Genomic DNA, 24501 nt, shown 5'->3' on the forward strand with positions numbered 1-24501 from the left:
GCAACGGTCATCGCCGCCGCTATTCATATGCAACGCGAAAATACGTGTTAAAACCGTACCGATGCGTTACGCGATCGATTCAAATCGATACGATATAATAACAACGACTGACTTGCGTGTGCGTTACGTTCACGATATATAATCCGACTACCCGTCGCGGTGCACCTCTCGTATATTCCGTTTTCGTTTTCAACGCGTAAAAAGCTTGTCCGAATCGCGAGACGGAGGAGGTACTCGAAATCGATTAGCAACGCACGCACGACGACCGCCCCTCCCCCTCCCGGTTTCCGACACCGCGTCGTGGTACGTCTCTCACTCTCTCTCCCTCTCTCTCTCTCCCACTCCCTCCCTCTTACAACCTCTAACCCTCTCATCCCACTTTCTCTTCCGCCCACTCTGTTTTCGGCTCGTCATCGTGCGCGGATATACGTGTACACGGTGTAATTACACGAAGATTTTTCTGCGCGTACGTGCCGTTACGTTTCTGCATCTTTCCGTCCGACCCAGCCGACTGCACCGACGTTCTCAACATCCCAGAGCCTGGGTACGCGTACGATCCTGCCAGGCAAACGGACACGAACCGCACGAGGTAACACATTACTAGCGATTCTTAACGTCTTTTTTGATTCGTGAACCGCCTCGAAGTACTAGCTTAGAAAAAAATACATTCGTTTTTCCCTTTTCGTTTTATATTAATTTCAGAACCCGTCCGTATTACCATCAATGCGCGTCCCAACGATTCGTTGCGGATTGTTTAGTGCGATCACATTTTTTACAACCGTTTCGCAGAACCGATCGCCGGGGACTCCTTAAGGGTCCGCGGACAACTGGCCAAGAAACCCCGCCGTATAATGTCACGAATTAAACCGTCAACAAATCGTCTTGTATAAACGCACGGTTTTGTTATGCGAGTACGTATTTAATCGCACGAAGATAATACGCTACTCGTGTTTTTGCTGTAAACCGACGTCCGTGAATACGTTCCCGAACGATCTACGCTCGTGATTTCCATCGCGATCTATATATTATATCGATTTGTATAGATAATTTACGAAGGAGTAAATATCTTTGATTACTATTTTCGGTATGAACCGTTTTGGTCCACGCCATTTCGCCCGATCAAACTGTACCAACTCACCTATTTATACTCGTATCACAAATGTGTACGTTTATCGATTCGGACGGTACTCATTTCATACGCATTTGACGTATTGCATTGTTGACCATCGGGCGGCTCTTGAAATCGACAACTACCGGTCATCGAATCCAGCCGTTAAGCGTCCAGAAAATATGACGTTCTCGAGAAAAAAAAATATGTTATACGATTATTTTATGCACACCATATCGCGTAGAAGTGGTTTAGTGCCAGTATACAAGTGAAACAAAAAAAAAAAAATAATAATAATAATAATAATTACTCGCTAATTAAGCGTCCGAACACTGTTCTAGGTTATTGAAGTATATTATTGCACATTCAACAACTATGTGTAATTATAATAATGCAATGATTGCGTGTGTGTGTGTGTGTGTGTGTGTGTGTGTATTAATACGAGATTTTGTATATTTTTATCGTTTGCCATTATATCCGATAGGCAAGGTCACAGAGATAAGCAAGAATTATTTGACGTTATTAAATTTTACGAGAACACGCCGCCAGCCGCCGGGAAGTAGCTCAAACTTTTTTTACATACACAACCGCACAATGTAATGTATAAAAATCGCATTATACATACCTAACAGATAATGTAGGTACATAATATACTGTATACACACACACACACACACACATATGAATACATATATATGTATATCATGTAATACGTACGCTGCACAGTAAACACGTGCATGTTCCATAAATAATTTATACTCGTTTATGTCCTTTTCTACATATTTTACGATAAAAGGACGACAATAATATTTCTAGAAAATTATGTTACACGTAACACTACAATATTCATTCACTCCTACCGGATACTGATTATTATTATTAATATTGTTATTAAATTGTTAAACTGCACCGACAGGACGTGGCAAACAATAACGTCTATAAGTTTATATACATATTGATAACCAAAGGTGACACGAATGCGATGAAGGTGAAACTTGATGGATTAGCCTTTCAACAGTTTTTCAGTAGCCATCCAAAAAATATTCTAGGACATCGTCGAAATCAAACACTGTAGGTAATCGTTATTACCATCTTTTAATTTTTTTTTTTTTATTGTGTTATTATTATGATTATCAGTAGAACACGTTAAAAATATATATATATTCTTATTTACTTAAGTTAATGCTATACTGTACTTGTAGAATACATGTTTTTATTGTTATTGTATCTTGTTTCCATTAGGCATTATTACATAACCCGGACTTTGCAGTTCATCCCTCCTAAAATGTAGGCACATACTATGAGATATATTATAGATATATAGTTCAGCGGTTCCCGATATTTTTGGTTGTGTCGACTGCCGATCTAAGTGAGGTCCACTAACTTTTATTAAACTGACAAAAAAACAAAAATAAACAACCATTATGTACAAAATCCATGTGGGTACTAAAAAACACCTACATACGTATGACACATATATATCAATAATTAGGAAAACATACTATTATCAATTTTTAGTCTACAGCATGTATAAAAGAGATTGAAAATATTTTTTTTATATAGAAAATAAATGTATTATTCAACTAAGAAAAAGTGACAAAAGTTAAAAAAAAAAAACCAATATTATTTTAAGCATTGTTTTCCACGTGAGAGTCGATCTTAAAACTTATACTGAGGATAGTCTTAGACTCAAATCACTCTTAAAATCAAATTAATTATTATAATTATTTTTCAATAACTATCCGTTCGTGTAGATTTTTTTTTCGAAAAACCCATAAAATAGCTAAAAATTAAATTCTAGACAGTATTGTCGAATACTTTTCCAAAACAGAACCAATGATATAGTTTTGAATCACTGCCAAATCGTCGTAATATAACAACCAGTAAATATAAATACGTTTACACTATAGTATAAACATTTTGATATTGATATGATTCGGCATAAAATTAAATTGTTCGACGCTTGGCGTTTTAAACCTGCGATTTGTAGCTAATTTTTTTATCATCCACGGTCACCATTATTAATGGTAAATTAAGTAAAAACAATGATAAAAAAAAAATTTAATTTCGTGAAACGAACAACTTTGCTTGAGAAAGGTATTTTTTGATAAGCATGTTATTATCAAAATAACATTTCTCCTAAAATAAAAGTTAGTGAAAAAAAAAAGAGATTGGTAATATCAAATAATAGAAAAAAGAATTATTAATATAATTTTTTTTCTTCGTTACCTCATAAATAAAATTAATTTTTTTATAGTATCAGAAACAATTATAAATTATTTATATACCCATTGGTTGCTAACCGCTGAAATAAATTACAAATCTCGAGTTGAGAATCCGTGTTTCAATACTAGTAACCGAAGCGATCTTATAACGTTGTACGATCCAATCCGAGTCCTAATAACTCGCAAAATTATGTAATAAGAGTAATTATTAAATAAAAAATAATAATAATAATAATTATATTTATTCTATACTATTATTGCGCGTGCTACGGTTTAAACATGTTAAGACTGAATTTCAAACTCGCACCGATACTATTACAACAAGGACGATAAAGAAAGGAACGGTAATTTCTTTCTTCTTCTACTTCTCGTTAACACTAGGACTTTTCAAAAAAATCGAATCGCGTGAATCCTGTTGCCGTCAAACGGTTAACTACGGCCGCGCGGTAACGAATGGCCGTGGGGTCAAGTTTTAATTCTCGTGCGGTCGAAACGTACGAAAATGAAAAACGAAAAAAAAAAAAAAGAAGACTACCAAAATTAAAGAACAGGACCGGTGCATCTGGGCGTGCGTGCAATTATCGCGGCCGAAGGTCTTGGTTCGGATACACCGTTGTAAATAGCAGTCGTACCGGGGCCGCGTCCGGTAACCGATTGGGCCGTGGACCGCCGGAAATGATGATGCGGACTTTGATGGATTCGGACTACTACCGGAATGATCGCGCTCGGCCGTCGATTTATACACGTCACGAGACCGCCTCCCGTCGACCGGTACGTTTTTTAACCGCCGCGCGCGGGCCGTGCACGGCTCGCAACACGATAACATCGTTCCGGCCGTCGCCGCACAGAAGCGGTTTTAAATTTTTATAATTTTTTTTTTTTTTTTTTTAATAATCGACCCGTCAATGGCTACGGAAGAGAATCGAGACGGAATACGTACGTGTACCGCGTCGGCCGCGAACGGAGCCCGCGGGACGAGATCGGGTTCCGCCTCCGTCCGCGTAACGACGGCGATTGCACGCGCGCTGACGGTTAACGAACCGACGCGGTGATTAATAAACAATACGCCCGCGAGACGGCTCGGAAGGGTTAGAGCGGACGAACGTTTCCGATACGATTCACGGGACCGTGTCCTGTCGGGAACCCGGTTCCGTCGACGTCTCGTCTCCGACGTCTACCGTTCCGGCATCGTAGCGAAACGGCCCCGGCGGGTAATCCACGAACCCCACACCACCGACCGGTATTTACAAGGAAGTTCGAAGCGTACGGACGTTGACGCCGAAGTCAAAAACCGGCAGTCCTGGTTCGTCGAGAAACTTATCGCGTGAACTATTTTTGTTTCGCTTCGGTCCGGCACGTGTTTCGCGCGTGTCTTGTCGCCGTGCTCGGACCATCTGCGACCCAGTTCGACGGGACTTATGATTTCGCTCGACAGTCCTACGGATCGTTCACTACCGGGGGCAAATGTAAACTGGGCCCGCGATTACCTTTTTTGTTGTAAATTCGGCCCGGAAATTTCAGGGCAATAAAAAAGGTCGGTTGTAATCTAGGCCCGATAATATTTACAAGTGAAATAAAATGGCGATGTATGAACCGCAAATGTACAGCTTTTTTAAAATCGTTTGGAATAAATAATGATATTACGGAGGAAAATGATGATCATCTGCATGAACCTATCAGGGACCAAGTACTACAACGACAATGTGCTACCACCGTGGCCAAACGCAAAGGAACTGAGGATATCTGCAGTAAACAATGTGCCTAACGCGCAACATCTACAAATAAGTGATATTCAGTATGATAAAAGGAATATATACAACGCCTCCTCGTGGTGTCCTCTGGGTAATGCTAAATGGTTATCAAAAATAAGAAAATTATACAAATGTACATTTTTATCGTGGCCGAGTTTACACCTAAATTATTTTTACCCGCAAAAACCCCGGGCCGAGTTTACACTTAAATTGTTTTTACCTGAAATAAACGTGGGCCGAGTGTACAACAGACCTTTTGAAAAATTTTACTCCTCGAGCCGAGTTTACAATCGCCCACTACCGGTACAGGAATCGGCGGCCTGATGTCTTTAGATCGGCTCCTTGGGAGGCTCGTTGAACCTCTGCGGCCCGTCACTGTACGATCGTACATCGATCGTAACTGCGATCACCGCGGATGATTTTAGGGCGAAAACGTACTGCTGAAAAGTACGTGTCGATCGTTTTGACGAAGTGCAGTCTCGGTCGATGGTTTCCATCCGAATCGGTCGACCGACTGTCGTTGTTGCCGATCGACGGTTTGTCCGAAGACCACGCGCGCGTCGTCATAAGTTTTTACCGTACAACGAGAAAAGGGAAAACATCGTCTCGGTCCCGTGTTCGTAGCGACTGCGTTTTGTTTGTCTCGTCGCGCGTCCGTGCGATTCGAGTGAACACGAAAACAACGCGCGCACGTGCCACGACGGACGTAGAACTATCGACGACGTGTCCGTTGGCTTTTCGTACGAGTCTCGACGACACCGCAGTAAATAATAATGGATGCCGGTTGGAAGGTTTGCTGACGGTGCGAACGTTCGGTGGTGGTTCGACAGAGTAAAACGTTTGATTGTTTTTTTTTTTTCAGATTAATCCGCACACCGGTAATCAGTATTTTAACCGTAGGCCACTTCGAATTCCTGCACGTGAACGGTAATTCATTTGAAAGTTTCTGCGTTCGCACATCGTGTTCGGTTGTCGAATAACCTAAGAGATGCGTTCGTTTTGCAACAACTCACGACCTCGTGAAAAATGATGTCTTCCCTCCCACGTTAGGTTGAGCGTACGAAATGAAACATGCAATCCGCGGCGAAATATTGAAATCCTATTACGGAACTCTTTGTTCGCACCTTCATGTTATCGAACGCATTAATATATTACGCATCTTAAGCGCGCACTTCTTTTCAACCGATCGGCTCTTTATTTATTGATTAATATCATATATATATATATATATATATTTATATATGTATCAAATTCGTTTATACAATGTTATCATAAAAAATACAAACTCATTATGCGTACGGCGCAATCATTTTTACCCAAGCTTTGATCATTTTTCTCTTTTAAGACCGTCGGTTAAGATCTAAAGTACAGTGTTCGATTGAAGTAACGTGTCCTCTCTCTCGCAGCTCACTGAAGTATGATGACGTACGCGCGATTCTGCTGTAGAGACCCGTACACGTATACATATTTATATAAAATAATATTACTCTTTTATCGATCCCGACACGTTGCGCATTATACAAACACACGTTATACGTATATAAAATAGATAAAAGTCGGAACTGGGTTTCCGAAAAATTACGATGACGACGGTGCACTGTGTGCGCGTGTGTTCATACGTGTCTCTGTAAGTCGGTAGACGCGCGCGCGACAGCTACCGCGATAACGCCGCTAAAACTTTCCCGTCATCGTGGACTGCATAAGGGACATTAGAAATAAATAAAATGTGTATTTTTATATGTATTTTTCTTCCCTCTGTACTCGGGTTTCTTTATTTATTTTATTTTATTTTTTTTTTTTCATTTCGAATCGTACAAAATGAAAAATGTTGAAAAACAATATTCAAACGGCACGCGATGAAACTTTGTTGCTCCCGGGATTTTTATTTTTATTATTTAATTTTCGTTTTTTTTTTTTTTTTTTTTTTTTTTTTTTTTAACGAAGGGAAAAAGTTGCGCGCATAAATGCGACCGCCGATAAGATAGACGAAAATGAATAATAATAATGATGACACGAAAAAATTGTTTCGGTAACTTTTTACTTTTTTTTTTTTTTTTTTTTTTATCCTTGAGCGTAATTGAGGAAGCGTTGCGGTGTTCCACATAAGAAAAATAATACCCGGTACACAACCATTGTTGGTGAATATTGATCGAGTCACGAAGAAAATAAATAAATAAAATAAATAAATAAATAAAAGAAAAAATACACCTCCACCGTTTTACATTGTACATTTTATCGTTGGCGTTTCATCTTCGAGTTTTTATGACGCGAAAAATAAATGATGAATATCGCAGTTACAAATCACGCGACACACCGCGGACGGACAATGTAATAATTTCGAAAGCGGTTAAGATTCAAAAATCGACGTCTACATAATAATATACGTATCGGTATTTCGGAGTAAAAGTAAAAGAAAAAAAAAAAAAAATACTAAAATAAACACAATAAACGCTGTACATATTGTCGCGCACAATAATATGTGATTCACGAAATCGTTGACGTTTTTTTTTTTTTTACTGCTACACGCGGCGGCGTACACAAATATTATAATATCGTATATAGTTTATTCAATTATTCGTGTTTTCGTGCGGTTGAACATGGTTATGTTACATCATATTTTTGTAAGCGCTCGGTCCCGCGCGTTGTGCCTACGTTATTTTCGCGTCGCGCGCAGAAGATATGGTACCTCTACATAATACATTTTAAATTTTCATTTGCAAATACATGGACGAATTTTAAACATGTTCCACTTTCTCGTAACAATGAAAAAGCGTGCTTAAGGTTTTACATACGTGACTCTCTCTCTCTCTCTCTCTCGAATAGATAAATATACACACTAGTGTATTGCACCAGCGCCGTGTACACGTGTTGTGCGAAATCGAAAACAACGGTATCGAAACCGTACGAAAACGTATGGCGTCCGAGCGCAGAAATACATTATCTTCTTCGCGTGCGCTCTTTATCGCAACGTTGTTTTTGACGTAATAATATATGCATAAAAGATGAACGCGTGTGTAACGCGGTACACATATCCTGCAATCGATGGGTGAGATGTGCTCACCGCGATTGATAAATACGTTGCACTATAATCCTGCGCTCATAAATTTCGCTCGGAAACGCGCGTTGTGTTGACATAATAGAAAAAACATGAAACAACGCGGTAAATATTAATTTCAAAAGGTATTATGGTGTCTTAAGTAGACGTATGCATTTGTTTTTTTATTTCTTTTTGCGATCTACAAAGATCGACTGACTTACAAAATTAATATACCGATTTACATAGCAAATATTATAATATTTTGTTACGGTGTTTAAAGTTCAGTGACGTAATACAATGTTTAATCGCTTCAAGCAATGCTACCAGGAGCGTAGCCAGAAGGGGGGGGGATTTATTACAGGTGTAGTAACACCCCTGTTGACTATGTTATACTTAAGTCTTATAAAGGTTGAAATTCATCATGAACCGTGATGAACACATATTTTTCATAACGAAATATATACATATTACGATAACAGTAATGGACCCGGCTTATATATATAAAAGACAAAATCTCCATTTGATATCTTAATAAAATATTTAAACATTTTCTCTTGCATTAATATAACACACATGAACATATATTCATGTACGTATAATTTACTTAATTATTTGTATGGTTGTACAATAAAGTATACGTAAAGTTATTATTTTGTTGTATATAATTTTTTCGATTAATTTTTAATAACACCTCCCTTTTTAAGTATCTTTCTGCGCTCCTGAATTCTACTGTTATATTTAATTTGTTTAAAAAGTCGGTAACGTTGTATGTATATATATATATCGTACTCATTTGTGATTTTAAAATATGGCTCACAAACGCTGGTGTACTAAACAATATTGTTTGCTTTTCAATTGAAACGAATAAACATTTATTGTGTTCTGAAAACCTTGAACTATCAACCAATTATTTGGATCCTGAACTTCGTGGCTCCGCGCTCCACAAATAGTCGTTATAAATATTCATGTTCGAATATAATTATACACAATAAGCATTTACACTGCTCTTCACGTATACTAATTAAACATATTAGTATTATTATTGATGTTTTGAAAATACCATATAAAATGCACCGATCGTCAATATAACATACTCGTAATTTATTGACTCTATCCAAATGTTGTGCAACTCAAAAGTATTATTATAAATAATAATAATTTTACTGACAACTAGATTCCGTTGTTGAAATCACAAAAACTATGTCAGATACGCCGTAAACTGTACTCCAAACGGTTTTAAAAGATCTCCTTTTATAAATTCAAAATAATATCAGATACGCGAGACGAGCTCGTATATGATAATTACTATTCATGTAAACTGCATTTTTACTAATAATAATTATTATATTTCGTACGTTCGGTGTACGTAATTATTAAAATTAAAATTGCAAACGGAAATTTTCATCGTTAACCGCGCGTAGTATCCACGGAGATTATGCGCACCGCTCTGGTCGTAATGTCTACCGTCCCGAGTTTAGCACATAAATTCGTGACTAGCAAAAACGTAATCGCGTACGTTTGTTAGACATATAAATTACATTCTGCAGTGTACATAGTAGTAGTTCACGTAGTGCCGTTGAGATAACTGAGCTAATCATTCCCCTCGGGCAGATGTTCTAGAATTAATAGCCGCGCAAGAGCTATAAAACCGAAAAATCGTGTTGTTACTTTATTATTATTATAATTTGTACGCGTCATACGCACGTCTTTTTCCCCGTGTCCGCGAACGCGAATCGCAAGACTCGCAACCGCAGTTGTTTGTTGAAAATATTGCGCGGAGGCTCCGTTAACACCGTTTCGGACCCGAACCTCGGTAACGTGACGCGGATGTCGTAACACCTCGCCCGTGCTGCGTACTGTTCGTGGTTTTGCGGTTCTATCCCCGGAGCGACGGAGCCAAACGCTTTTCCCGTCGTTTCCGCCCGGTGAACGTGCGAGGAAAAGCGGAAAAAATTAAATACAAAACAGAGCCCCGTGGCGGTCGACCAGTCGTGTCTATCTGGATAAGGGATGCGCGCAATGTGATATCGTCTAATTGGCTCGAACAAAACACCCCGTCGACTTGTGTACTGTACGACCGCGTTGGAACGGTATAAATGCGCGTCCACGGGCGCTGTACGCGAGCATAATAATATTACGCTCTAGGTGTGTATCCTCGTGCGAAAATTCGCGGTAAGTCCACCAGCTCGTATATTTCGCGGTGCAGTAGGCTCGGGCGACGGCGCCGAGGGTCGACGGGGTATTGGCGCCGCCGCGCGAGGGGTAATTAATTTAAGCAAATTATCGCGCGCTCAACCGCCACCGCTGCCGCACCCTCTCGCCCGCGCCGTAACGCGCCGCCGCGATCCTGCCGCCGGAGATCCCTGTCCCGTCGCCGGTGTAAACAAGGAAGCCGATGCGGGGCCCTCCCGCGGCCCTTTCGCGCACCACCCGCCCGCTACCGCGCCACCAGCCCCCGCCTCGTCCCTTTGTGTTTATACCATCATCCTTTCCCCTCCGAACCCTTCCCCGGCGAACGCCCCCGCATCCGTAGACGCGCAGCGCTTTCTCCCGTCGCCGCCGCCCGCCCGGCCCCGCAGACCAATGGGCGAACGGGGTACGTGCCGACCGGGATTTTGATCATCGGCCGAGATGTATGCATATTCATGAGGCCACTCCTCCCGGCGTCCTCGTCGTCGTTGTAGTAATAGTAGTCGTCGTCGTCGTCGTCGTCGTCGTCGCCGCGGAGGAGAGCTTTGGCGTAGTGTATTCGTATTATATACGTGCGCGCGCGTGTATACGTTTGTGCAGTGGTTCGAAAACTAGCATTATTTACTCTCACGAGCCGAATCGAACGACATGGTAATGCGTCCGACGAAATGCACATTATTCGCATAAACGTTCAGTTACGTCCTGCACACGATCCGGTTTACGGTAACTCCAATCCGAATAGGATGGATAAAAAAAAAAATAAAATATGATGTGTAATGTTATAGTAAATGAAACGGTGTCCGGGGGTAAAAATTAAAAACACTTGACCGCGTTACAAAATTGTCGAAATGTCGACAAACGTGTTTGGGAAGTAATATTTTATAATATCATGGAAAACGATATGGGCTGCCAATAGCAAATCGGTTTCGGTCCTGTTGTTGTTACACTGCGGTCGGACGTCTTGGAATCCAATATTGGCACGTGCCATTACTGATTGCCAACGTGTCTTATGCGAGAGAAGTGGTGACGAATGCGCGTCATTGAAAGTTTTTTTTTGTTCATATTAAGGACAACGAAATAATGATTGGTACTCCGAGGGTTTGCGACCGTCGGATATAATGTGATTTATCCTCGGATTGAATGCGTAGGGTTTCTGTATTCGTTACGCTTTTCGCAAAACAATTGCTCGGGAAAAACATTGAATCGGAGCGAGGTCTAGACGTTCGCTGTATGCCATGCTATATGGTTTTCCGTTTTTGTTTCCAGAAAAAATTTTAAATTAGTGTTTCTTTCGATTTCGACATACACTCGTACACGTTCGCTTACGGTTGTCGATGAGGTCGCCGCAATCGGTTGTACTGTAATCCCAACGTAGCTGTTTGCTTCAATCTTCCATTTCACCGCGACCACCAAACAGTATAATACCGCTGCAATTTTTCTCGGGCGTTCATTGCGGAACCTAATTCGGGAAATATTCTTTTAAACCCAACCGCAGCTAATGTGGCAGAACAATAACAGTTGCTGTACACGTCAGCTTTTTGTCGATGTGCAAATAACCATTGGAAACAATGCGTAACGTTCGTGACGTTGGTCACCTAGTGGAGTCGCGTGACTTTAAGCTAAGGTTAAATTTACGTGCGATCACCAAAAAAAATAAAAAAAAATACCGACACATCATAGGGTGACCACGGAAAAGTGCTAAAGTCCACGGTTAGGACATCGTTTATAAGCGGTGCGAAGGACGACCGTAGCCGTAATCCTGTGTGCACGCGTTCATCGTCAAAACGAAACGTTCCGCCGTACGCGCAACACACAGGTTGACGGATACCAGCGTGCTTTTGGCACAAAAGTCAGGATTTTTCCGTACACGGAAACGCAAACGTCCCAAGCGATTTGCGCGACAAGACAACCCCCGGGTGCGTACACGCGCCGCCGTCGAGGGGAGGCCGAGTCGGAATAGGAGAAGAAGAAAACGCGAACGACGACGACGACTACGCGGGGCGACGCGTAAAAAACATAATAACACAAAAATGTATACGTATTCGCTTTACACAAAGGTCGCATCGAAACGCGCGTGATACACACGTACGTGCAAATACACCTAACCCGCCGGGACCGGAAATGCAAAACGTTCGTCGCGATTACCGTGTCGTTCGTTTCGCGAGATTCTTCTCTGCGACGAAACATTGTTCAAATACACGATCCTGGCCGCAGGTAATCACGTTTTCCCTCTACGTTTCCTACTTTCCTACGTTCCCTCTTCCTTCCCCCGTTCGCGTGACCGGTGCATCGGTACCGTACATTTTTCTACCCGGCGTAACCGACGCGCCAGATTCGTCAACGTAAACAATATCGGCGGCGTTATGCCGTTACTCGGTGCACGCGCGCTGATCGATTGTGAACCACGGTCGTGTTAGCACCCCGTTACCTTAGTCTTGGTTCCTCCCGGTCATCGCAGGAATCGTCCGTACGCATCAACCTCGCATCGGGGTCTATGTAGGACGAACGCATTATAATCGGTGGCGAACCAACCACCATATAACTTGTGGGAGAGGGAATATGTTCGCGCCGATACTTCTTCTTATCCTAGATGGTCTTACCGAAATCGCTCTCGATAAGGGTGTAAAGTAATCAACCCAATGGATGACGCGACCGCGATGGTGTTCCGTTACGAAGTGGAACAAAGAAAAAAAATCATCCGTCCCATATCTATAACAGTTTTCACTCGAGCAGAAGAAAATAAAACATAATCGGAAACAATTTTTTTTTTTTTTTTTTAGCACCCCTTTAGGCACGCGCGACCTAACAGTCCCGAAACATTTGGGCAAAGCGAATTTTTTTTATAGTGATACGGTAGAAATACCAGAACAAAAACCACACCGAAATTACACCAAGCATACAATCGCGTACAACATAATAGGCATAAATATTTTACGAGTGACGTATCATATATTTCCCATAACCATGTTTTTAAGTATCGCGTCGGCGGTGGCGGTCGCGCATTAGATCTTGCGATAGTCTCGCCATGACGTATTTTCGATTGGACACCGCACGTGATACAATATATAAATTATCGTTACACACCAGAAATACCGGCGTGTGTACTAATTTGAGATATTATTATGATACATATTTTACAAATATTGAAATGGAAATCGTCGGTAGCGAAATCTAAATAACCGTTTGGCGTTTTTATTTTATTTATATATTATTATTTTTTATTTTTTTTTTCAAACTTTTATATTTTGCATATTTTTGCATAATAAAGTAGTTTTTTGTGTTATATAATCAACAACGTTTTTATGCACCTGTACGCGCGCTCATAAGTACGCAAATTTAAGAACTTAAACTCTAGTTTTTTTTTTTTTTTTGTCGCATGGAACCTGACACGGTGACACCTGTTAATGTATTGCATTATATACGTGTTTGTGTGTGTAGCAACACCGATCTGTTTCGCATTTAAATGTTGAGTAACCGTGACCAAATCTTCAGCAACTAATTTCTCTTTTTGTTTATTACAACAATTATTTTCTGCAGCTAAGGATGTATCATAATTGTTTTTAATTCTTATAACATTCAGTTCGGCGACACGCTCTATACCAAAATAAACACCGAGAGGTTGCATTGCAACCGGAATCGATTGCAACCGACCGTTAACGGAAAATCAATGCGCACATTAAGAACCGTGATGTCTAGATTGAAAATTTAAACACGATTCCGTTTTGGTGCACCGTTCATATGACACAGACCATAAACGGCGTACCGTAAGAAAATCAATAACCATTCTGACCTTTCGGTGTTTATATTCTAGTGCATGAGGTTCGTTGCAACGACAACGTTGCATAGGTCGTATCTCGCCGGTCGCGAGAGTCGCAGAAGTCAAAACAGACGGACAACAAAAATATTCGTAATAACAGTTGGATAGCGCGCATTCCACGTACACGTACACCGCCATCGGAATATCTCAATCGATACGGGGGAAGGCAAAGGCCTAACCGACGGGTTTTCTTTAGATTTATTCTCTCGTTCGTTATAACAAATTGTTTTTCCGCGCGCGCACATGCACCGTGTACACACAACAAACACGTGCACATTATACGCGGTGTGCTGCGTACGGCCGCGCCGTACAATCGCCACGGTTATTGTTGTAATCCGAAGGGTCGGTGCCGGTGGTGCGCCGGACTACGGTGTTTAAAGTGCATGCGTGTGCGTCGGCCGGTAGACGCGACGGGAATACTAATGAAGTGCTGCCCTCTCACCCTCTCACCACCACGGCCGTTATCGTCATCGTTCTCGTCACCGCGCGGTACTGCACCGGTCGGCGGTCCTCTGCGTCGAAACGCACTTACAAACGGTTAACGCCACGAGAACGCTTTTGAAGTTTGAACGCGGTCCGGACGCGATCCGAACCGTCGGTTTTCGTTCATTCGAACGACTCTCGTGCGGTCCGGGGGATCGTCTCGAAGCCCACGCGCCGTTAACGTTGTCGACCGAGCATCCGTTTGATACGGTGCGCCGAAGCTGTGACGCGACACCCGGAAACGAATCGAGTACACCCGGTTACCAAGGTCGGCGAGCGAGCGACTTGGGCTTATCGCCCATGAAACAAATTCGTGGCCCGCAATTCGTCATGTAAAAACGGTTGAGTATGTTTAGCTTTAAGGAAATCGTGGTGCCTGAGGCCTAGGGCTTCGCAAAATCTGTACGTTGTTCACCGGAAAACACGTTTTCAATCGGACCGGGTCCGCTTTTACCCTTTCGCGCTCCGTTCTCGGAACGCCGTTCCGATGAACGAACGACCGCAGCAGCAGCAGCAGCAGCAGCAGCAGCGGTTCGCGAAAACTTGTGCGTTCGTTCGCGACGTTTGCAGGACCGACGATCACCCCCTCGCCAAGGGATCCGACGTGACGTTTCGATTCGCGACCGGTGTCACCCTAGCGGCGACCCGTTGGCCCCGGTCGACGCGGCGATCGGGTGTCGAGAGCGGACGGTGCGCGCTCCCAGCAGCATCGACGCGCGGCCGCGGTACAGGAAGCGCTATCTGACGACCAACCGGCCGCGGACCAGACGAGTTATTCTTTGAGACAACACGCGACACGCGCCCGAAATCGTTCTACGCTTAAACGGCATCCCGGTCGGCACAAAACCGTTTCTCGACCGTCCGCGTGTCCGCGGCCAATCTTTCGAACGCAAATACTTCTCGTGAAACGACAAACGAAAATTGTTAACAGTTGATCGTACGTCCATAACATATTTCTGTACATTTTTAAATAGTTATTATTTACAAGTAGCTGTTTACTTTTTTTTTTTTTTCTTTTAAGAGGAGACGCATTCTCAAAGTTTCCCTTGACCTGAGCCGCCTTCGGTCCGACGTTGCGGACGTCTCGAAACGCGCATGCGGAATCCGCAACCGGACGGCGTCGCTCAACACCCGTGTAGAGTGGCGTATACAAGTGGGGGAGGGATGTGAGGGTCAGATCCTTCCCTAGGTATTTTTTTTAAATGTTAAGAAATAATGTTCTCGGTGCGAAGGCGTTAAAAACAATTATTAAAAAAAAAAAATAATAATAATAATAAAAATAATAAAAAAATATAAAAAAAATTTAAAAAAAATTATTAAAAATTTCGATAAAATAACAATAATGATTTGTTTGCGAATGATCTCTCCCCCCTCCGGTACAAAAGTTATGCCCACGCCCCGACCGCAATTCCTGGTACAGCGCAGAGATGAAAATGTTGCATTCAATGCTAAAAAAAAGACCGTTATCCATCCTTCATACCAATCAAAGCAACAGTTGAAAACAATATCCTATAGGCGTAATATTTTTAAATTAGAAACACATAGGAGGGGCGCATTTTGAAGTTTCGCCCGGGGCGCGATGTTAGCGTTGCTAATTAGGTACTGTTCGCCGGCGAAAAGTCTGCCGGAAACTGGATCCCCCGACTCTTTTTCCGAAGAGCATCCCGCGCAGCTGGGTGCGCGCGGACGTTGATTTGGACATGGCGCGTCGAGGAGTGCCGCACCGTTGTTGTTTGCTCGCGGTACCGAAAACGAACGTTTCCAAGTGTTAGGCCCTTTAGGCCCGCGCGACGGCGGTAAACGTTTGATTGTCCCGAACGCGATATCGTTTTTCCCACGACCGACGAAAACCGTACGCGCACCGGGCACGGGGTTACCGGTTTACGAGTAAAATTGACGATCGCTCGTGGACGTCGTCGATCGAACGCGCGCGCGTTCCTCCGTGAACGAACACCGCAACGTGTTCGCCGTCGTCCGGTGAAAAAAACGTGTTGCGTTTGAAAAAATTTCATGTTTGAATAGAAACATTAGTGTTCTTGTTTCGGGTGTTCTGTTCGTCGAGAACACCGGAAACACGTTTTGTCGTCGGACCGGTGACAAGATGTTTTTTTTCTCTCTTGCGTTTCGCGCGAAAAACGTCGCGAGAGTCGACGTGTACGCGCACCTCACGCCCCAACCGTTTGTCGACGACGGCAAAGCGAAATCGTCCGTCGTCCCCGCGGATCCGTCGTCGGCGTTAGCGGTCGGTCCGCGTGGGCGCGCGGCGCTAAGGGTTTTGGTTTTTTTCCGATCGGATTTCGAGTAAACGATCTACCCACCGGACGTCGACGTGCCACCACGTTGTGCGGTGATCGTCGTCGAAGGGAAATCGAACTACGCGACACGTACGTAGCACGCGCACAGGTTTGACGTGGTCGACACCGATCGCACGAGAACCGGACCCAACCTGAGCTGACCCGAAGAAGATGTCGCGGATAAACTTTCGACCGCGGCCGTGCGATCAAACGGGAAGCTACGCGCCCCGTGCGCACGCCCGAACATACCGTACAAGTCGTGGCGCGGATTATTATAATTGCCGTTACCGCTATTGTTATCGTTATCATTACCGTTACCGTTATTGTTATCGCGGTCGCCGCTGTTGGAAACCGATCGATCGCCAGGTCCCGGTGAACCGGTGTTGTTCTCGGTCGCGCCGCGCGCGCGTTGCTTCGTTCCGTAACGCAGGACAACAAAATATTAACCTTAAACCATCGCACCGGGGCTCGGACCGTGTGCGCACCGCCAGTCGTCCGCAACACGTGCGATAAAATGCATATTCTGTACATGCACATACGTGCGCGTACATATTAATTATATATATATATATATATATATGTATATATATATGAATCAACGCGGTCCAGGAACAATTAACGGGTGGCCGTACTGCAAGTTTTGCATAAATCTACAACCGTCGTCGCCTAACGTCCATTTAACAGTTAACCCGCGCGCAAGCGAACAAGCGGGTTCACGGCACGTTTTTTTAGCCATTCGAATACTGAATCGAAATGATGCGTAGCTTGCGCTAGAACGTACGACGTGATATTATTTCCAACAGAACGATCCTGTTTTCTTGTTCTCCCGTTTCCGCGTGAAATTATAATCGTCGACCGAATTTCCCGCGTTCTATTATCTCATCGTAGCTGACGGACTAAACAATCCAACGAATAAAAATCGCTCGGTGCCTACGGACATCGATGAATTTCTGATCTCGTCAAATCTTGCGAATACTTCCGATGAACATTTACTGGTTAACTGTTTTCGTAGAAACGATATACAACGATAACACGTAAAAACCTAATGTAAAATATTAAATACATAAGTAAAAAAAAAAAAATATTACTAGCAGGGCCCCCACATACAATTTAGAGCCCCTACACTAAATGTTTGTCCGGGCCCTTTATAAAACTTCTAAAAATACAATTTACTATTTAATTTATATATATATATATAACAATTTTAGGAATAATATTTGTTTTTTCATTATACTAATTCAAATTCTAGATTCATAAGCATTTTTCAACATTAATAATGTCTATTTTATTTTTTTTATTACAATATTATTTAAATTAAAAAAGAAAAAATAAGTATGTTTTAATTTATATTTAATATATATTTTTTAAGTTGAAATTTTATTTTGCGGGATTTGAGCTCAGCGAACTTATTAATGATATCGTCAAAATTGATTGTCGAAGCCAATCCATTCATTTTTAGGTAATCATTGGATAATCCGCATTTTAAACTATCAAAATAACTATGTATATATAATATTATTTTACAATATTATTTAATATAAAATAAGTATTTCCACTAAAATTTCAAAAATTACAAATAAATTTCAACGGGCCCACGGGCCCTTAAAATAGTCGGACCCCTTTACTCAAGGTCTATCAGCCCCCCCCCCCCTTGTGGAAGCCTTGATTACTAATAAATGTTATCGAAAGAAGTATAAATCATTTAAGGTGACGTGTCAAGAATACAATAATAATGAATTTCAAATTATTATTTTCTGAACTTATGATAAGTATGTATCCTAATGCAACCAAAATAAAGTATCGTATATTTGTTCAATCGTCTAACGCAAAAAGTAGCAACTTTAATATTTTTTTTTTTTTTTGAAAATACATTTCTGAAACTTATGAAATTGTGAATTTATCGGTACCGCTTAGAAATTCAATAATGCAGATATTTGGTACTCATCGTTCGGATATTCATGCACGACCGAAGAATTCTTCATTTCCAAAAACATAATTGACTCGTCTCGTTCCACGCAGGAACATGACGGATTTTTCGCTGCCAATCAGATATCGGAAAATACGAAATCCTTACCTGGGAGATAAATGTCAAAATTACGTATGAACATACGCGCCATGAATATTATGTACCGTGTACAATACGGTTAAGCGTAGACAATAAAAGGTCAATATACCAACTGTTAACGGCTGTGTCTCGTATATTAAACATTGTTTAGCATTTTTTATCGCTCATTACCGCCGCCTTAAAACATTCAATGCGAACGGCGACAATATACTACTAGCGTATAATCCATTATAAAACTGTTGTTCGAGGACTGAAATGTGTAATAAAATCATCCGTACAACGTATTAAAATATGACCTCTACTTTGGAATTCTCGTCGGTCGTCTCACTTTCTCGAATTCGCAACGGATCTATTTATTTTTTATACACTTTTTAAAACACCGATGCGCATTTTTTATTCGGTTATTTGGATTTTCGAATTATTGGCCTTGCTTTGTTGAATTTTTTTTTTTTCGTTGCCCTTCTTACGCCACGCCAAATAAATAAAACAGTATTAACCCGTCGTTGGCGTGTAACTGTTGGCGCAATGTCTTGATCCATAACCCGATGATGTACACCGCGGTATGCTATTAATGTCGGTACCTACCCGTAATATATTTTATGTAATTCTTACGTAGACGTATGGCCTATTTGGCCCTGACCGTAGTCTCGCTTGTTGTTCATTATACTGCTCACGAAATCATTTTGAATTACAGTAATTTATTAAAACGTATTGTAAAATTATTTTTAAACATCCCATAGCACTTTATTATTGAACTAATCGTGTCCACACGATTAATTTGAAATTTTCCCCGTTTGCAAACCAAACGACAGCGAATACTTCGAACAACAACCGAAGTCCACTACGAATTCGTTCTCTAGATGCACAATGATCAAAGTATACTATCATCTGGTGGCGTTCAGAACAGTGTTTAGCGGTTCTAATGTTTCCCGGTACTGTGCGCGCTTCTCTCGTCCTAGTATTTTTTATTCAATATCTATTTCACGAGAAATATATTACATTTGGTATTGTTCAAGCGAGACGAGGTGTCGAATATTATTGTATGCACGGATAGCCGCCAATTAAAAACGCCATCAGTCTGAAATACTCCCAAATTATGGCAGGAGAACATCGTCATGAGCTAGGCCCCAGTGCGTGATTTCGTACGACGTTCTCAGCCGGAAATAAACGTACCCACTCAGAATTAATGAGATACGACTGCAGGTCAGGATAAAACATAACGCATAGCCTCGACGAGTAGTGCTTCAGCAGTTTCTATACGCGTTATTTTATCCGAGCAAGTTCACGGACAATTAACTCGTATAATTAACCCTTTGACAATATTATAATGACGCCGTCCGCCATTTCCCCCGTTCGCCGTAGCAGTGTTTTTGTCATACCTACGACACTCGATAAATAATAATATAATAAAACCGAACGAACAATGTGAAACGACGTACTTCGAGCGGTGAAAAAAAAAAACAAAATTAATGTAATTGATCGTACAAAAATTTTCGTATCAGATATCGCGCGTGCGTAAATGTACACTCGTGTGTTATTGTTATTACGCGAATGTCAACTACTTATCTACAGGTGTACATGTACGCGTATAAAATATGGTAATTGTTTCCGTAGCCGCGTACAATTATTGCCGAGTGTGCGAAACGAGCCGAAATTGTCACCACAACCTATTGGGTTCGATTACCGTTACCAATGTTTTGTACCAAGCAATGGCACAACACCAACGAATTCAACAGCGAGAATCGCCGGACCGACCGAATCGACAGCAAACGTTGCCAACGAGACGATAATATTGCAGGCCGTAAAATAAGCTTTGAACTATCTCGAGTTTTGTACAGAAATGTAATCGTATTCGTGGCGAGTTGCGATTTTATTTTTTTTAGAAAAAAACCCACTTCGAAATAAATTAATAAATTACGAACACGAAAATGTTCATACAGTCCTGCACCCATAGATTTACATAGATGCTATTTGCATCTGGATGTAAAAAACAAAATCATAAAATATATATTATAGCATGGTTTTAAAAACAAATTTATAGTCAATACTCTTTGGTGAATTTCGGTATCTTTATTTTTTTATTTTTTAATAAAAAGCATACGCGATCGATAAGAGTACGCGACTGCAGCTGTGCAATGCGCGGTCTATCATAACAAAACCGTATTGAATAAGTACCGTAGACCAGGAGTGGCCGATCTTTTTGCGTTTCCTTGAATTCCTTAATTTTTTCCCGAAAACAAATAAAATGTTTATTTTTTTTTTGTAAATTTGTGTATCTTTGTATACACCATAAGTATAAAAAATGAAATTATCAAATCAAATGCAAACGCAAACATTTCATTGAATGATTAAATTAACATAATAATAGTAATAACAATAAAAGTAGTAGTATAGTTATAGTAGTAAATAGTAATAAAAATAATAATTTGTAATCAAATATATAAAAATATGTATAGTATAAACTGTGAATTTATACTGTAAATAAAAAGTAAAAAAAGAAGTGTAACACGCATGCGCATATAATATATTTTTTGTTTATTGAAAACAAATTGTTTTTTTTATTTTTATTTTTTTGATCGATCGCAACAACCTAGAAAAAACTCTGAGGTCGATCGCAAGTCTATTAAAGTTGGTCACCTCTGCCGTAGACGAAACAGATTTCGAATCGTCAACGGACGAGTCGCAACACGCTCTGTACGCAGTAATTATCGATGACGCAGCGCACAAGTGTGATAAGTGACATTTTTAGGAAAAATGAGTTAAGTGCATATTCAATTTAATCATAAAATTCTGGACATTATGCACAAACAAAATTATAATATTATTCAAGTAATTGTTGTTCTTTATTGAAATTAGAAGAAAAATGTGATGTGGTTAAGTGTTACTTTTTACGTGTACAAAATGTGTTAAGTATCTACCATATTTTTTTTTTAAAAATTTATCTTTAACCGTTCGAAATTCGATTATAAAGATGCAGTTGATGTATGGTAATGTGTACAAAACAAAATCAATACATTATCGTTCAACCTCCGTTTATGATTATTATTGCAAAACGGTTTTATTTTCTCGCTTTCTACATATCTCTCAAACGTTATCGTCGGGCCCTGTTACATGCTGGGGCCTGTGTAGTGATGGGCAAATACCCGGTAAATATAATTTCAGGTAAATACCCGATAAATTGGATAAATCTATTTGTAATGCTAAAACCAATCCGTTGGTATCACAATACTTTTTTATGATTGTTTCCTGACTTTTTCATGTTTTTCCAAGAACGATGATTAGAGTACATATATTTATGTTAATTTTATTCACTTTGAAACCAATAACACTTTTAACGGGGAAACAAATAAATATAAGAATTTAAAAACTAACCAAAACGCTTCAAATTTTAAAATGAAATCCATTTACTAAAAATAATTATGTTTGATAATAAAAAAAAAAAAATATATTTACCCAAACTTTTGGTAGGTAAATATTATAGCGGGTAAATACCCAAAATATTTACCTACCCGTCGGGTATTTACCCACGGCACATCAGTAGGGAGATGTGTGTTTTGCACAAGCAACAACGCACCCGGATGTTGCGGCACTGTATACCAGTGGCGTACATACGGGGGTGGTTTTCAAGTTTAACCCCCCCCCCCCCGGGGGGGGAGGCTCAAATTTGTGATATTATTGATGACGTGTAATATATTCGTAGTTCAATTGTTACGTGTAAAAGTTCTGTTAATTGTGCTGTTTTTATAATCCAATAACTACTAATTTACTGTAACGTAAAAGTAAACTGTTAAACCGTTAAAAAAGTTATATAAAACAATATCTATCCGTATGAGTTGTTTATCTGCGCAACGAAAAAAAAAAAGACAACGAATATTTTTCTGGACCCTCCCCCCCCTGCCCGCCGTCAGAGCAAGATTGAACGTACGCCACTGCTGTACACGATCCATCGGGGGGGATGCACTCGTTTACTCGCGTTTTCAAAAGGCGATTGAAAACGATTCGGACGTCGTAATAATATTTGCACGATACGCGCGTTCCCAACCCCGCGGGTAGACGACGGTGTCATGACGGTCGTTTGGATTCCGCTGCACGCCGAAGACGTTTCCCCACGCGTGACATTCGTAATCCGTTGCAGGAACAGCAATACGATCGCGCGTGTTCACTGCCGAACCGTGTACGGACACGCGGTGTTTTCAGGCCCGCGGTGCACTAACCTCTTCGTTTTAATCACGCTAATTCACAACACGAAAACCGTAGCGATTACGGCCGCGTTTTCAACGATAAAACACCCGCGCGGTCGATAAAAACTATGATGCGCGCGCGTAACGCGTCCGACGCTCGTCGTCCGCGTTCGTCCGATCGTTTCGCGGCCACGACGTGCAACGCGCGCGCTCGCCCTCCGCACGATCGCCCCGGGAATCGTGTACGAACCGTTTGTATTATGATTCGTACACGCTCGTGCGACCGGCAAACGCGATGCATCGTATGCGGTGATCGTTTTTTTTCTCTCGTCCGCTCTCTTCGATTAGACGATACGTAATAAAATACGGTTCACTGTTCGACGAACGCCGTCGTCGTTGTTTTCAGTCAACACGGGCTGCTGTTTTTTCTTTTTTTTTTTTTTTTTTTTTTTTCCCGTCCGCCGTTTCCGTAACGCAAGACGTCGGCCACCGTTCCGCCGGGTCAACGATACAATCAATGCGCGCAGAATTACCGTTCGCGTGCATCGTTCGAATGCACCGGCCAACCGCGCTGCCGCGAACCACACGCACGACGTGACACAGCGGTGGCGAACCCACGGCGCACGCGCCGGATTCCGATGGCACGCGAAAGGGTCGACGTTTTTCAAAAAAAAAAAAAGATTCGCGCTTTCCAATAAAATTTTAACGGTCGTGGGCAACCCAAAGGAACACAGCGAGCAACGCGATGTTACAGTGCTGATCGAATAATTTCGATTTTTTTTTTTTTCCCCCCCCGTCAACTAGTGCTTGAGCACAACGCGTTCTCCGCGACGAAATCCAATTAAACCGGTGCACAGAAACGCGCTTCGACCGATGAGAAACGATTGTTGTCGCTTGTGTTTCACCGAAAATGACCAAGTTCATCACGCCTGACATCGAAACTTCATCCGCTAAGAGACGGCGTAAAATAATTATACATGAAACACCAAGTTTAAGGATATTTAATAAAAACATAATTCATACAACTGCAAAAGATTATACGTACGTACCGAATACAAACATATGTATTAAATATGTTGTTTTGTTTTTGTCCTCGGAGTATATGATTTCCATTGAGCACGTAAACGATTTCAAAAACTTTGATCGGAAAAATTTGCCACTCGACTCGAAAAATGTTCGCCAGAAATTATAGAGTGTCGTTGTAATATATAATAAAAATATTATATCGGACCGGGACTGTAATCGGTCGGTGTCGAAAAATTAAACGCGTACAATATTATGAGAACCCCTATGTTGAATAATAATATTTAACAGTTTTGGGAGCCAATTCGAATATACATTTTCGGGAGC

The 24501-nt window shown here is 41.3% G+C and overlaps 1 protein-coding gene across 1 annotated transcript in view; it reads left to right on the forward strand.

The window, feature by feature from the left end:
• The first annotated feature begins 420 nt into the window (after positions 1-420).
• The window catches only part of LOC112690753, a 38916-nt gene continuing 14835 nt past the window's right edge, over positions 421-24501 (forward strand). The window contains exon 1 of the mRNA XM_025564832.1: positions 421-589. The gene's annotated coding sequence lies outside the window, so the exon portion shown is untranslated. The remainder of the gene's footprint in view (positions 590-24501) is intronic.

This window comes from Sipha flava, unplaced genomic scaffold (assembly GCF_003268045.1).
Source record: "Sipha flava isolate LNK unplaced genomic scaffold, YSA_version1 51_pilon_pilon, whole genome shotgun sequence".
Taxonomy (NCBI): Eukaryota; Metazoa; Arthropoda; class Insecta; order Hemiptera; family Aphididae; genus Sipha; species Sipha flava.